The sequence below is a fragment of the Schistocerca piceifrons genome, chromosome X, assembly GCF_021461385.2.
Source record: "Schistocerca piceifrons isolate TAMUIC-IGC-003096 chromosome X, iqSchPice1.1, whole genome shotgun sequence".
Taxonomy (NCBI): Eukaryota; Metazoa; Arthropoda; class Insecta; order Orthoptera; family Acrididae; genus Schistocerca; species Schistocerca piceifrons.
Genome location: NC_060149.1, coordinates 349405383 through 349420907, shown reverse-complemented (window position 1 = coordinate 349420907; position 15525 = coordinate 349405383). Strand labels below are relative to the sequence as shown.

Sequence of the window (15525 nt, the reverse complement as noted above, 5' to 3'; positions counted from 1 at the left end):
TTTTTGTAAGTCTGCTGTAACATACTGTGACCGACAGCAGGCTGAGGCTCTCACTTCGTACTTCACATAACAAGCCAATATTATTTGATACCATAAGCTCAAATGTAGATGAAAAAGTTGAAAAGCTGGTCCCTTTTACCAATGCTTGTCACCTTTAAAAGTAATCAACAGTCATGCTGTTTGTTTAGGTAAAGACAGTGTGAACTTTTTTAAATAGCTAAAATGCAGGAATTAAAAGCATTACAAAATACATTTTATTCCAAGTAATAAGTATTTTTCTTTAGTTTTAGTGTCTTCCTAAATAATAATAATAATAATAATGGGGTGCTTTTTTATACAGTCATTCAAAAAGAGGACCAACTTCAAAGAATTGTCAGATGCACAAAGAAAATAAGTTTTCTTGCCCTGCCACAGGTGAGTAGGTTATGTCTAGTGCAGAAAAATAATTTTCAGTAAACAGCCACCTGACTGGTCTATGTAAGACTAGAACAAAATTAGCATGAGAGAAAACTCACTAAACATTTATTATTATTTCAATATAACTAGAATGTTCATGAGTAATCAGTATGATAATTCTGCTTTAAAAATTACTTAGTATCAATTTTGATTTTGAGATGTCTAAAAATAGTTCAGCTTTCCACTAAAAAATATACTAATATTCTCAAATGAAGTAACATGAAGAACAATTGAGCTGCCAAATATTTACATGTGTGCTTCTCTGTGTTATACTTGTATTGGAATCATTCAGTAAAAAACTGTGTGTGCTGCTTCTGATCAACTGATTACTACATTTCATTTGGGCAGCCTCCAATTTCCTCCCCCCCCCCCCCCCCCCCCACTCTCCCCCCCTCCCTCCTACCACCGTTTGCACCCACTCCAAGTTATACCAAAAAGAAGAAAACCAGAGGGAGAAATTTTATTATAAAATCCAATTAACACATTACTTAACCACCTCACTGACCAGTTGCAGAGAAATATTAAAATGGCCAGACAGAGGAAGGATATACACAATGGCTTTATTGATGCAATGATCCTGAAACTTCACTTGAATGAATTACAGTAAAAACAGAAAACTTAAGTCAGGATATCTAGACGACGACTTGAAACCAGCTATGCCTGAATGGGAGATACAGACTGTTAGTAGATTCAATTCTACTGGAATAATTGTTACTTTGCAGCAGATTAAACCTTCTTACGCTATAACAAAACAGGATAAAGTATGGGAGAGGACCTTGCTGAAATACAGTTAGATTGTTTCCATGGCAACTACCTGTTTTAATACCACCAAATCACTTCACACTGAGATCTGAATCCAAGAAAGGTGGTGCAGCTGGAACAAACTGCTGCTGATTTGGGCAGAATAGCATTCAAAATCTAAAAACCTCAATCTGTGAATCACGAAACACTCAACAGCCCCTAGGATTTGCATTTTGGTTGAAATATCACTAATCAGGGAGTATCTAGATATAATAATGGAAGTCTGACTACAAGTGAATATACACACATGACACACACACCATCCATATCAGGTGGAACTAACCTTTGGGCTCTGTAGTGCACAAATGTGAATGTGTACACAAGAAGAAATTGCACCACAGTAATGCCAATATGACAATTAATTCTTGTAAAGTGCAAAAGTCATCCAACTTTGTGACAATGTGAAGCCCTCTCAAATAAGTTAAAGTACCAATGAGAACCATTTTAACATTGTTTTCAACATTCCGGTACTTTAATATGAGCCTCACACAATGTATAATAGAAAATATGACAAAACTGAGTGTTCTCCATTGTAAAAAGTGCCTGAATACAGCAATTTCCAAGAAACTCGACATCTCCATTTTTCAATATTCCAAAAAAAAAAAAAAAACCAATGAATCATTATTTTTTACTATACAGTTGAAACTTAGAACATAAAATTTAAAAGTTATATTTAATAGCCTTTACACTTCCATGCTTTTGTTGTCAGGCAATTCCACAACATAAAGCAAATGTTTGCTAAGCAGTTGTTGGACAAAATGCATATTGTTCCGCATATTTCTCTTTCATATTCAGCCAGTCTTTTACTATAATATTAGCAGCTGTTGTACAACACATTTGTTGGATCATCATTAGTAAGGTGTTAGAAGATTCAGAATATTCTGAAACAATTCAGGAGATGAAAAGTGGAACACACAGTAGGAGTCGACAATGCCAAAGAGTAAGAAGAGCATGACTGCACCTTCAAATGAAGATCTGAATATAGACTGTAACCACATTGAAACAACAAAGGAAACAACATGCAAAGAAAGATGTTCACGTTTCAATGATCATACTCATTTTAGAGAGTGCCTGTACACATATAAGACAAAAGTTTAACTGGATAATTTGTTTCTACAATACATGAATGGACTCATCTAAACAACACACGGGGAAGGAAGACAATACAAATAAACAAAGATCTGCCTCAGTCTCATATTATATAAGAGAAGAAGAAGGCCAAAGCATTCATGTATGTGCCTCAACAGTCAATAAACTGACAGGTAAGAGTGATTTTATTTATAGCCTAAACAAAACGTCTGTAGGAGACACTCAGGCCTATTAGCAAAATATATAAACTGGACAGTGTACAAACTCAGGATAATCAAGATGGACAAGCTCACAAGCTGCAGGAAAGAGACAAAGAATGCACAGAGTTAATTAAGAATGATATATTTAAAGCATAAATGCAGATCATCTCATTACTCTAGAAATAAAATTAGGCAGTTGTATCTTCCAACAGAGTTAAATCTTTAAAAAAATGCATGATGGGTACCGTAGTTCTCACATTATACAAGGTTTGTTGGGCTGCTCTCTTTCAAAGTATGAAAAGGTATTCTGCAAATATTTCAACTTAGGCTTCGGAAATCCTCATAGTGATAGTTTCTCAACTTTTGCGCAGTTCTTGTTGTACATCAGCTCAAGATTTGGAATTAAAAAATAACATAAGAACAGAATATATGTTGCACAAAATAGGGGCAAAAATATTTTCTGATATTTTAAATGAAAATCAAAACAACACTGACAGCCTGTTTCAACTGCCAGCAGAATCAACCCGTACCTGAACTGTCTGTTGGAGAAGTATTTTACTCCAGACTAGCTTGGCTTTATAACTGCACAATCTTAAAGTATTCACAAAAGAAAGCACACAATGTAGTTAACTGCACATGGGTTGAGAGTGACTCATGATGGGATTGGGGGGGGGGGGGGGGGGGCAAATGAAATTGCATCTGCAGGAGAGATCGCTTAATTCCCTTAAACAAAATAGCTAATTAAAGGAGGTGCACAAAATCTTAAGTCTTGGGATGTTTTCCAATTCTAAACAGAAATTATACAATCATGGCAATGCTTATGAGTTACACTAAAAGCTCAAAGACATTTGGAGGAATTCAGTTTACTTCCCAATAAGTGGGCATAGCTATTTGCCTCATGGTGGGGTTTTTGGTCTTATTGAAAAAGGCCTAATAAAACATGAAACAATCACTTTGTCCCAGAATATCATGACATATTGGGGAAAGTGCAGGGAGGTTAGAGTTTGGGATAAGACTGCTATAGTCACAACATGAAATCAATCTCCAAACATGTAATGAAAGCCAAATTGTCTTTTATGGTGCCTAAGACAAGAGTAGTGCATTATGTAATAAGACCTAAAACCAGGACACAATGCCTTTTCAGAATACTTACTTACTTCAGAAATAGATGTTGAGGTGCGGAAACCTGGGGAGAGAAGTGTTTCAATAATATTTGAAGCACCTCAACTTCCATCAGTGATCACATGGGAGCAGTAATAAAGCTTTTGATGTGAAGAAATTGATGTCTTATTTTGATATTTACCAATAGGAGAGTAAAGAGTTCTCTTCAAAAGTTGTATAAGGGAATGCTAATGATACTGAAGAAAAAATTCTGTATAATGAAGAATCTTTACATTAAAGACGACCGTGTTGCAGCATTCTTTTTTTAAATTTGGAAACAAAGTAAATCTAGCTATTATATTAAAATATGTACTCTTTCTTTAGAAGTCATTTGAACGTATGACTATAAGTTTAGGATGTGAGAAACAGATTTCGTTACTGTGGAAACTTCTGTTCATGTGTTAACTTACCCCAAATAAACACAAATTTACAAATCTATTGTTAACTTCTTATTCTGATATTGTCTACAAAATACAATGTACATAAGAGCTCACTGATTTTAAATGCCTAGAATGTATAGCTATGGTAGAGTTTTGAAATTTTTTGAATCAGTGACGTTAAGTAAAACAAAAAAATACCTCTCCTGTAAAATTTTGTAAATGGCACTTGTTGAATTTCATCAAAATAGTCCTCAAATATGGAAAGTTCTGGCACAACTTACACACTTTAGGAGTAAGGGAGACCACCCACAAAATAGCAGAATTGTTGAGTCATTGACAGAAACATACAAAAGAGAAAGTAAACTTCCTAGCATTCGGTATAAATCCTTTGCCAACATACAGTACATAGACGCATGCACACACATCTGTGCCAGTTACTAGAAACACAGTTGCAGGATTGCGTTTCAGAAGGTGGGCTAGAGTTAGTGAGGGTTGTGTTGTGTGTGGTGGATAAGGGAGAGGCAGGAAGAGGGTTTTGGGTGGGTATCTGGCAGTATCAAGGGAGGTAACAGGATTGTTGACTAGGAATTTGGGATGGAGGAAAGTGGTGGCATGTGCATGGGCTAGGCATGTGATACATGTGTACCAGAATCCATGGAGTGCGGCACATGGTGATGGTTATGCTGAGACATGGATTGGGAAGGGAGAGCTGTCAGTAGAGGGTATGGCGACAGTGGGCTAATGGAGACTGAGGCTGGTATGTTTACAGGAGGAAACATGCCTAGCTCATGCATAAAAAGAATTTATACCATAAGCTAGCAAGGCCTGTTTCCCTTCTGTGTGTGCCTGTTGATGACTCCATGCTTCTGCTTTTCAGTGAGTGGTCTACCTTACTCCTTTAGTATTTAAATAAGTTAAAGTATGTATCTGTTGTACGAAATTTCTTGTAAAATGTAGCACTGAGTTGCCAATATGCACAAACAAAAGACAGCTGTTATCCTTTCCACACCAAAAAAATCCCTTCCACACAGCCTAGCCATCTAGGGGCAATGTATCTTCAGTGAGAGAACCCCAAAGCCCAGTATACTGAAGGCATGATGAAGGTTTTCACAGTCAATACACTCCAAACCTAGTCCACACACAGATTTCCCATGACATCCTTACACACACCCCCAAATCTCCCACCACCCCAAGAAACAGCTATAAAGGAGGGCCCTTCCTCTTCATGCAATATCACCCTGGACTGAAACAGCTGAACCATATCCTTCGCTAATGCTCTGACTACCTCTCATCCTGCCTTTAAATGAAGTGCATCCTACCCAAGATTCTTCCCATCCCCACTAAAGTGGTGTTCCATCCCCCACCCAACATCTCATCTGTCCTTCTGCCACTCTCAACCCCGACCAATGTGCAAGACCTGCCCATCCACCCACCCAGCACCTCCTACTCCAGTCCTGTCACAGGCTTAAGCAACATAACAGAGGTCAGGTCACCTGTGAAATCAGTAATGTCATATACCAACTCTGTTGCAAACACTGCACAGCTTTTTATGCTGCAGTGACAAAAAGAGTCATGGATTAGCGGTATGCACATATACAGATGGCAGTACTATCACGCGCACACAGTATAAAAGGGAGTGCATTGGTGGTGGTGATTGTTGTTGTGGTCTTCAGTCCAGAGACTGGTTTGATGCAGCTCTTCATGCAACTCTATCCTGTGCAGGCTTCTTCATCTCCCAATACCTACTGCAACCTACATCCTTCTGAATCTGTTTAGTGTATTCATCTCTTGGTCTCCCTCTACGATTTTTACACTCCACACTGCCCTCCAATGCTAAATTGGAGATCCCTTGATGCCTCAGAATATGCCCTACCAACCGATCCCTTCTTCTAATCAAGTTGTGCCACAAATTTCTCTTCTCTCCAATTCTATTCAATACCTCCTCATTAGTTATGTGCATTGGTTGGGTTGTCATTTGTACCCAGATGATTTATGTGAAACAGTTACGGTATGATTATGGTCGCAGGATGGGAATTAACAGCCTCTGAACACAGAATGGTAATTGGAGCTAGACACATGGGATATCCCATTTTGGAAATCATTAGGGAATTTAATATTCCAAGATCCATGGCTGTCTGAAGAACTGACTATGGTATTATCCTTGGCTGGTGGCATCATTCTTGTTTAAAAATAATGTTGATTACTCTCGTCACAACATTTGCATCCATATTTTGTGTAGCTCCCTCCTCTTTTCTCGTAATGTTATCATGGTGTTCATGAATTTAAATCACCTCTCTATTAAAATATACATCATAATGTGTTATCTTAGCTAAAATGTTGCTATCATTAAATTTTACTTCATGGCCTGCAATCTAAAAAGCATTCCCACTCCAATTGATTTAACACTTTGTCCAAAACAATAGTTCAGCTGAGTAGTAGCACTTCTTTATGTACTTGGCCACAACTACACAGAATTTTATACACACCAGCATTCATTAGTGACAGACATCTTGGACTACTATTAAGCATTCTTTTATTTTTCCTGTTGGACTTGCAAATCATTTGAAGCCAGTTCTTGGCCAAATATTTACTTATTCGATTGAAAACTTCGTTAATAACAGACAGGAAAACTTTTCCAGTGGGCAGCCATTGTTCCTGATACATACTGGAATTAATTTTTATACTTTTTGGGTGTAGTACTTGTTCCACGTCCTTATTGGAATAACTTTTTTTTTTTTTTCAAAAAAAGTAACTGGACAGTTATTCTTGTAAATAAACCTGCTCACATATTTTACCAGCTCCATCCATCAATTTTTGTCTTGGATGAGGGTTACATTGCTCATGGAAGTATCAATCTGTGTTTTTACTTTCCTGTACAATTTATGGCCCTAAGTTACCATCTACCTATTTGATTCTTAATGCATCTAGACAATTAAGTTCCCATTGCTCACTTTCTCTACTGTAAAATGCATTTTTCGGTTGATGCTAATGAGATGTACCAGAAGACATCCAACTCCTCTTGCTTTGGGTGCACCCTATGAAGTTATCATTCATATAGCAGTACCACTTAGTTGATCTGTTCTGTATGATGTACATGGTAAAATATCTCCAAAAAGAAGTTGGCAACAAATGGATGAAGATGGGTGCCAATGGCAAACCCATCAATTTTATTATAAAGTTCAATGTTGTACTGCACATAATTGTTGTAACACAATGTCTAAATAAAACGTATATATCCACCTGATAAATTCTTTGACCATGGTCCCTTAAACTAGAAGTTTTAACTGAGGCCATATCCTTTCAATTCTTTAATAATTTTCCAATACTATATTGTTTTCAACTTTTGACGCAACCTTCACATGAGTTACCTTCAAGGAATGTACATCCATATTTGAATTCAGTCACACAATTCTTACCCATCAAAAATGAAGGATCATACACCAAATTTTGATGAATTTCAATTAGGAATATGTTCTCAAACAAAAATCTTTATGAAGACATCATATTTCAATTTACCCATATATGGACAAATTACATATAACCTGAATTTTAAAATAAATAATAATAATAGTGTAGCAACATAATACAAATGAAATTTTATAGATTTCACCGTCTTCTATATGCCAAACCCATCATTACCAAATATTAACATCCTCTTATCTTCCTCCTTGTAGTTTCTTGTCAGTTTAAAGCATAGATATATTACAAATGGGACAGGTAAAGCATCTGTCAATTGATTAGCCACAGCAGATGCATTCACTTATGAAGACCTTACACAGTGGTTGTGCTCATAACTGTATTAACTGAAAGTTCCAGAAATTTCTTCAAAACATCTCATATGCATGGTGAAAACAGGTTCTAACTTTGCATCGTGAGACATGGAGATAAAAGTGATGATGTGTTCAGAAAGGGAGCACACGCAACATCAGTTTTAAAATTTTTGCAACATCTTAACAGGAGGAGCAGTACCAAGTTGAATAAGGTTATTGGACTTGTTGAAGGAAACTGAATGACTGAGCAGGAATTTCAATGTACCTTCCCCTGCACAATCAGACTGTGTAGTCATCAGTATGTTGTCAATCAGTTGCACATCTACTCAATTCATATGGACCACTCCTTCAAATCTGTGGATTATGGTAAGTACTGGCTGAGCATCAGCAACTCTGTAATGTGTAATTTTTTGTGAGACGCCACTCAATGATTATTTAAGAGATAGCTGTATCTTTAGGACTCTCCTTGAATGGCAGTGTTTTATGAGTTATTATACCTAAGTACTTAGCATATTTGCTGTAAACAGAACTCCTACTGTAGCACATCCCATTTACTATCTCACTGTTACTCAGCTAAACATCAGAAATCTCATTTTAATTATAGCAGCTTGGGGCTTTGGCTTTCACTGGCAATTTTAGCACTATCTGTCCACTTTTCAATTATATGACTTTTATAACAAATCTGCCACTCACATGTCCACACTCATTCATTATAATTTCTCATTTTGTCTGTCTTTTACAAGATTCAGTAATCTTGCACACAACACAATAATATATAGTTACCACTTGCTCAATGTGTTGTATTGTTCATGGACTTCTCAGCTTACACAACAGATTATGTGAACTCCCTCTGAAATCTTAGCTCTAAACAATTTGCTTGTTAGGTGTTTGCTAACTATGGGGAGACAGTCTGTTTACGGGCTGTTAACAATTTTTGCAGCACAGACCACTGTGAGATGTTCAGGAAGAGAGTCAAAGAGGTCCTGGAAGGTAATGACAGGGATGTTGAGCCATGCTGACTCCAGTGCCATGGCCAGCTGCACTAGGTTTCTAGGCTGAGGCTCCATGACACATACAGCCCAATTGACATGGTCCCACAGATTCTAGATTGGGTTTAGCTCTCATGAGTTTGGTGGGCAGGGGACTACAGTAAACCCATCCTGGTGTTCTCTGAACCACACACATACACTGTGAGCTGTCTGACATGTAGCATTATCCTGCTGGTAGATGACATCATGCTAAGGAAGCAAACAATGTGCAGGGGTGGACATGGTCTCCATGGATAGATGCACACTTGCGTTGATCCACTTTGCCTTCCGGAATGACAAGATCACCAAGGAATGCCACAAAAACATTCCCCAGACCACAACGCTCTGTCCTCTGGCCTGGACCCTTTGCTTTCAGGCATTTCACACTGTCCCTACCAACAGCCATCTATCCGATGGAGCATGAAATGTAATTCACCTGAACAGGCCACCTGTGACCACTCAGTGGATATCCGGTTGCAGTATTGCCATGCAAATTTCAGCCTTTGTTGCCAATTAACAGCAGTCGGCACGAGTGCACGAAGCAGGCGCCTACTGTGGAAATCCGTACACAGCAACGCTTGCTCAGTAGTCATTGCGCAGACTGTTGGTAGCCCCTTGGTTCATGTGAGTGGCCAGTTGCTCAACAGTTGCACATCTAAACCCCTCTACACATCTCTGCAGCCACCATTCACGCCTGTCATCTAGGGCCTGTGGTGCATGCCTCGGTGCCAGATTCGAATAGTGCCATTTTGCCATGCACAGTATACTTTAACAATGGTTACACTTGAACAGTTTATAAACATAGCCATTTCTTCCACCCTTGCCCTGAACACCATGATGATCCTCTTTCGGATGGCAGATAAATCGCTCTGTTCCTGCATTACGACAACGACTGCACTGTTTTTCGCGTCCCTCCAAAATGCTTTATCTACCCTCCACTGCTAGTGCTACCACATATTGTTTGTGAATGGTTACCGCACAATGATTTTGAATGTGGGTCGTGGTCACATTAATGTGACTAGACTATGTATAAATGATCTTAATATGTGGCTATGCACTCTACATTTGTGAAGCAGTTTATACAGTAGTGAAATATAATTTTTTCTTAATCCTGACAGCATGTTGCTTCAAGATATTGATAATATCATCATAGTGTTGAGCAGATAAACAGTATTACCTTGCATGGGTTGCGTCATTCTGGACTTGCAACATTCTGGACTTAAATGCAGCCACAATAAATTCCAATGTGCAGTCAAAAGAAAAAAAAAATCAATGAACACAATGGCACTCTCTCTTGTCCTTCCTTTCTGTTATGATTTAATGCCCTGCTGACACTGTGGTCAGTAAGCACAATGGTGGCTGGATTCCGATATGGACCCCCTCCCCACTCCAGTTACAACATTCAGATTATACAAATGATTTTCCTTTCAAGTATTAGTAATAGAGTAGTAGCAGTAGTAGTAGTAGTAGTAGTACACATTGCAACTGGTCACAGATTTCTAAAAACCATTTTCTAAGCTGGAGTTTGTGCTAAAAAGGTAGACTCGTCATCAACCAAAAGCTGGTTTGAAAGCTACAGTGCTTTACTAGGCGCAGTTCTATTGCAGATATCATGTCCTTGCTTTCCTCCAACTTTTGAAGTGACTTGTAGATTTACAGTCAGAGGGGAGGGGGTGATGTACAGTTTGGTGTGCACTCCAAACAGTGGTGCAGCTTGGCAATTTTTGATATTATTGCCAGAGGTGAAAGAAGCGAGAACTGATAGGAAAAAATTCCTAGGACCAACTGACAATTAAATCCCAGACCTTTGGTTATATTGTCTGACCCTTAAATCACTGACACACCAGAGTTTTTAGTGTGGATAGAAAATTCCTTTTCACTTTACATGAGCAATTCTAAAACAATGCCATGAGATAAGGTCAGTCTAACAATAAACTGATCGTATCTTACCTTGGCAGTTTCACATTTACATTAATATTACTTCAGTTTATTCAAAACAACGAACCTTAATCTGCCACAGTTCTCCAACATAAACAGACAATGGTACCACCACCACCACCACCACCACCACCACCACCACCACCGATGACGACAACAACAACAACAACAACAATACATTCTTTGAGTTATCTCCTCATCACAATGTTGAGCAAACACACTTCTGCACACATAAGGTATTCATTTTTACTTTCTTTTGTAGCACACAAAGTCACCACATGTAAAGTTATTCAGATACATACATACTTGTGTTGTAGCTTTTAAGTGCCCACAAATTATTTCACACACTTTGATATCAAACTTTTTTCAGTTCACATATGTAAATTTCCAGTGACCACTGATATTACATAATTTACTAAAAACTTGTGTTGTCTGGGAAAGATGTCCATTCTGAGTAATGGAAAAATTGGGGTGGTGATTTACTACTGAATAAAAAGCAAAGACATTACTTGTTCTACTGTTTCCATTCAGTATTCCCAGTATGCACCAACCACCTGATTTTTAACATCTGTTCATCTGATATGAGGATACTGTACCTCTGCATTTATTACAGGTACTCAGCCAAAACAGTAGATTTCAACAGGAAATTACAAGTAGTAGCTATCATACACCCACAGAGAAATTGTAGATAGCTCGTAGGTTTATTGGTGGTGGTAATATCAACCATGTTCATGAAAACCATGCAATAGTGACTACTCGTGCATACTAGCAGTTGAGATATTTTAGCAGCTTTTTTAAGTCATTTCAGGTTGCTTGTGCAAATGATCGTAGATTGTGCATCATAATGAACACTTTAATTGAATTTATTTGTCAGCTGTAATAGGTGTTTCACAACTGGCAATCACATGAGTTTCATTATCTAATAAAATCTTTAACAAAGAGGGGCCTTAGCTTTCTTCATGCCTCCTGCAGTTGTCAAATAATGTCTTCTAAGCCCAGATTTGTCTTGCTACAGGAGAATAACCAAAACATAGTTTATTTAGAAATTCGCTACATATTGGACTATGGGTCGAGATTGAACTATAAGTTTGAAACAAAGTTGGCAGAATGCAAGTTGGCAGAACACAAGTTGGAAGAACGCAAGTTGGCAGATGTTTTTTCCATAGATACATGACTATTTATTAATTTGTTCTACTGATGTGGAACGTTTAACAGTTTGGGTCAGTTTACAAAAGCTATTGAATGCAATGTTAAGTGCTTCGATGTTCTGTAAGTTTGAAAATTACAGTGTTTTCAACTGAGGAACTTATTTTTTCCACTGAACACGTTTCGACAAGGCAATAAATACACAGATTTAGTGCAGGAGGCATTCGCAGAACAGTTTCTGGAAAGAGCTGCACTTCACCATAATACAGTTTGTTGACTTATTGAGAAATTTCCAGAGAGAGGCTTGCAACCTCATATAAAGCAATTAGGCAAACAGTGAAATTGTTCATGTATAAAATGGCAGCAATACAAAAACTGAAGGATGCATATCATGAAAAGCAAATCTGCTACTGAAGATAGTTTTCATCTTTTATTGAGAGGAATAACACCAAATTCTTGCTGTCACCTTCTGTGCTGAAGAGGCCTCATTTCACCTCTCATCACATTAACATACAAAATCACATGATTATGATCAATGGAGAATCCTCGTGCTGTGCTTGAAACACAATTGCTCGATCAAAAAATTTGGAGTGTGGGTAGCAATACCCAGGCAGCTCATTTTTGGACCTTTATTTTTTTTAAAGAAACCATGAACAGTAAATGTTATTGTTTAATGATCCACAATTCCATTGGCCAGCTAAATGAAGACAAAATCAAGTACTCATTGTTTCAACAAGATGGCACTGTATACACAGTTAACAATTCTGTGCATCTTCTGGAAGAGTGTTTTGAGAAATTCATCACCTCAATAAACCAGCCCCCCCACTTGTCTGTAGAAAGGGTTTTCCAATAGAATTAAGAGTGTGATCGCAAAGACTTGTATAGATATCTCTGATCATTATTTCCTGTATATATATGTAACTGCAAAGCTACTTTCTGAACACACTGTGTCTGAATTATGCCTGGTATCAACAAAAATACAGACTGTGTTTCTGGAGCTATTTTACATTACCACACTGGTCAGAAATACATCTGTCCTAAACAGTAATAGATAAGATCACTGTTCTATGAAGAATCTGTATTGCCAAACTGAATTGAATTATTGTTTCAGAAAAAAAGAAGTTATTGCCACTACACCAGCCCATGTATCTTTCTTCCCTCCACACAACAGGGTCAAAATAGTTAAAGCCCAGCCATTGGCAGCCAGTAGCGTACTCTTCTAAACATCCACTGTCTAGTAGTATTAAAGAAAATTACTAGCATTGCGAATATCAAGTAAAAGAATTGCAAAGAAAACTTTTTACATAGCTTTTCATGTACAAAAAAGAGCGTAGCACATACATTCAGTTACTTACCGCAACAGACAGTAATGCTTCCTAATTGCCCCTCTGCCCCCCCCCCCCCTGCCCCGCCCATTCTTCTCACTCTCTCTCCATTTTTACAAGCTCAATTACTCAATAAATTGCAGGAAATTTTGATTTAAAAACCACTAAAGCCGTATATTTAAAAAATAATTTCAAATGCAAAGGCTACCTTTAAATGTGACAGTGTAGCTCGAGTTCTATCGGGATTATGCAGTCGGCAAGTCGTAACTTTTATCATCAATCAAAAAACTGTCAAAGTGGTGTGGCATCTAATTAAAATATCACTGACCATGTTATTCAAGGACTGGACCAAAATAACAATTAGTTGAGTTCCTTATAATGATATGTAAGATTAATCAGAAAACAAAAAAAATGCATAGAAGGGGATAGTGTGTTGACTTTGATAGAAATTGTGCCAGCATGAAATTAACGTAACTCTGCTAGGAGAGAAGACAATTATCTTCACTGACAAAATACTGGTTGAAATCTTATAAAACTGTGCAATAACATTGGCCAACTGGGAAAATGCATCAAATATCACGAATTTACCAGCTGGCAATAATAGGCTCAAAGAAAATAGAAATTATGCAGAATGGGGTGGAGGGTGGCAGGAAGCATTATCCTATACATAATCAATTGCCTTCAGTCAATTGTTACAACAATAAAACTGTTTTGTTGTATTTATATTTAAATTCCGCCTTCATGTACTTCATTTTAAATTATACATTATGATATTACCTTCAACTGCTTTGGCTCTAACAGCATCTTCACGTGCCCTTTTATGTGGCTTCTTGTCTCCAGTGTTAACAGAAGATTGTCTTTCTGGAGCTATTTTAGACTATTACAATGGTAAGAAATATATCTATTCCTACCAATAATACAATATTTTTTGTATCCACTCCATATAGCATTGTTGTTGTCGTCAACACCAGATGCAAGAAACTTCATAAAAAGCCACATTTGATGCTGTAAGAGATCAAGCACAGGTCACAGTGCATGCTTTAAAATACGTGGGGGGGGGGGGGGGGGCACACTCACAAGAGTGCGCATTTCAGTTACAGCAGTTTGATTATTTCCTTCATGGCACAATATTACAACTGCTTTACATGAAGTGGTCTTAAAGTTGTCTTTCATTTATTGCAATCTTTTATTTGTGAAAGGAGAATGTTTTGTAGAAATAGGCCATATCCATCACTATATTGTTGAACTGGATATTGTTTATAGTGTAAAGGAGCTGAAAACTCTAAATGCAGAACACTGAAGGACGTATGTGGAGAAACAAATATCTGCTCTCCTCCAACAATAACTTTGCCCAACTGTGTTCTTTTAGCACATTGTAGAAGGTATTCCAGGTTTTTGTAGACAAGCTTCACTTCTCAATGCACCATGACTACTGCTACATACACTATCTGATCAAAATATCTGAACATCCCTGTATAATGTGGAACTGGCAACTAGATATCTCTAGAGTCAGACCCGCTAATATAAGAGGAGATGAAGAATACTGTCAGTAAAGAAGCAGTAACACCAGAATGGAAACTCATTGACTTGGAACATGGACTAGTCACTGGATGTCATATGAGTAACAAATCCCTTGAGGACATTTCAAACCTTCTATAACTGTCCATGTTGACTATTAGTGATAGTTCCGAAGTGCCACCAGTAGCCCAGCTAGCACAATGACTGTGCATAAGGAGTTAAAAAGAATGTGGTACAATGATGAGCAGCTCCCTAGAAGCCCCATGTTTTTGTAGTCAGTACAAAGTGACACTGGAGGTGGTGCAGAGAGACATGCCACAGGACAGTGGATGACTGTAAATGAGTGATTTGGACTGATGAATCACACTATACCCTGTGGCAAACTGACGGAAGAGTTTAGGTTTGGCTAATGGCTGGAGAACATTACCTACGGTCATGTGTAGTGCCAACAGTGAATTACACAGGAGGTGGTGCTAAGGTAAGGGAGACTTATGCGTTTAGAGTGTGGTCCCTTATTGTAGTTAAGGAAATGCTAGGTGTGGAAGGATAATTTACAGCATTGTGTATTACCCACAACAGAGGAACAGTTCAGAGACAATTATCACTTTCACTAGCATGACAGTCTACAGTCATAAAGCAGCACCCGTGAGGCAATGGTCTGAGGACAATAACTCATCTGAAATGGACTGGCTTACCCAAGAGTCCTGACCTGG

The 15525-nt window shown here is 37.9% G+C and overlaps 1 protein-coding gene across 1 annotated transcript in view; it reads left to right on the top strand.

Annotated features, from left to right (window-relative positions):
- Positions 1-391: 391 nt before the first annotated feature.
- Positions 392-15525, top strand: part of LOC124721695 (katanin p60 ATPase-containing subunit A-like 1) — a 202182-nt gene continuing 187048 nt past the window's right edge. The window contains exons 1-2 of the mRNA XM_047246779.1: positions 392-414; positions 8045-8223. The gene's annotated coding sequence lies outside the window, so the exon portion shown is untranslated. The remainder of the gene's footprint in view (positions 415-8044; positions 8224-15525) is intronic.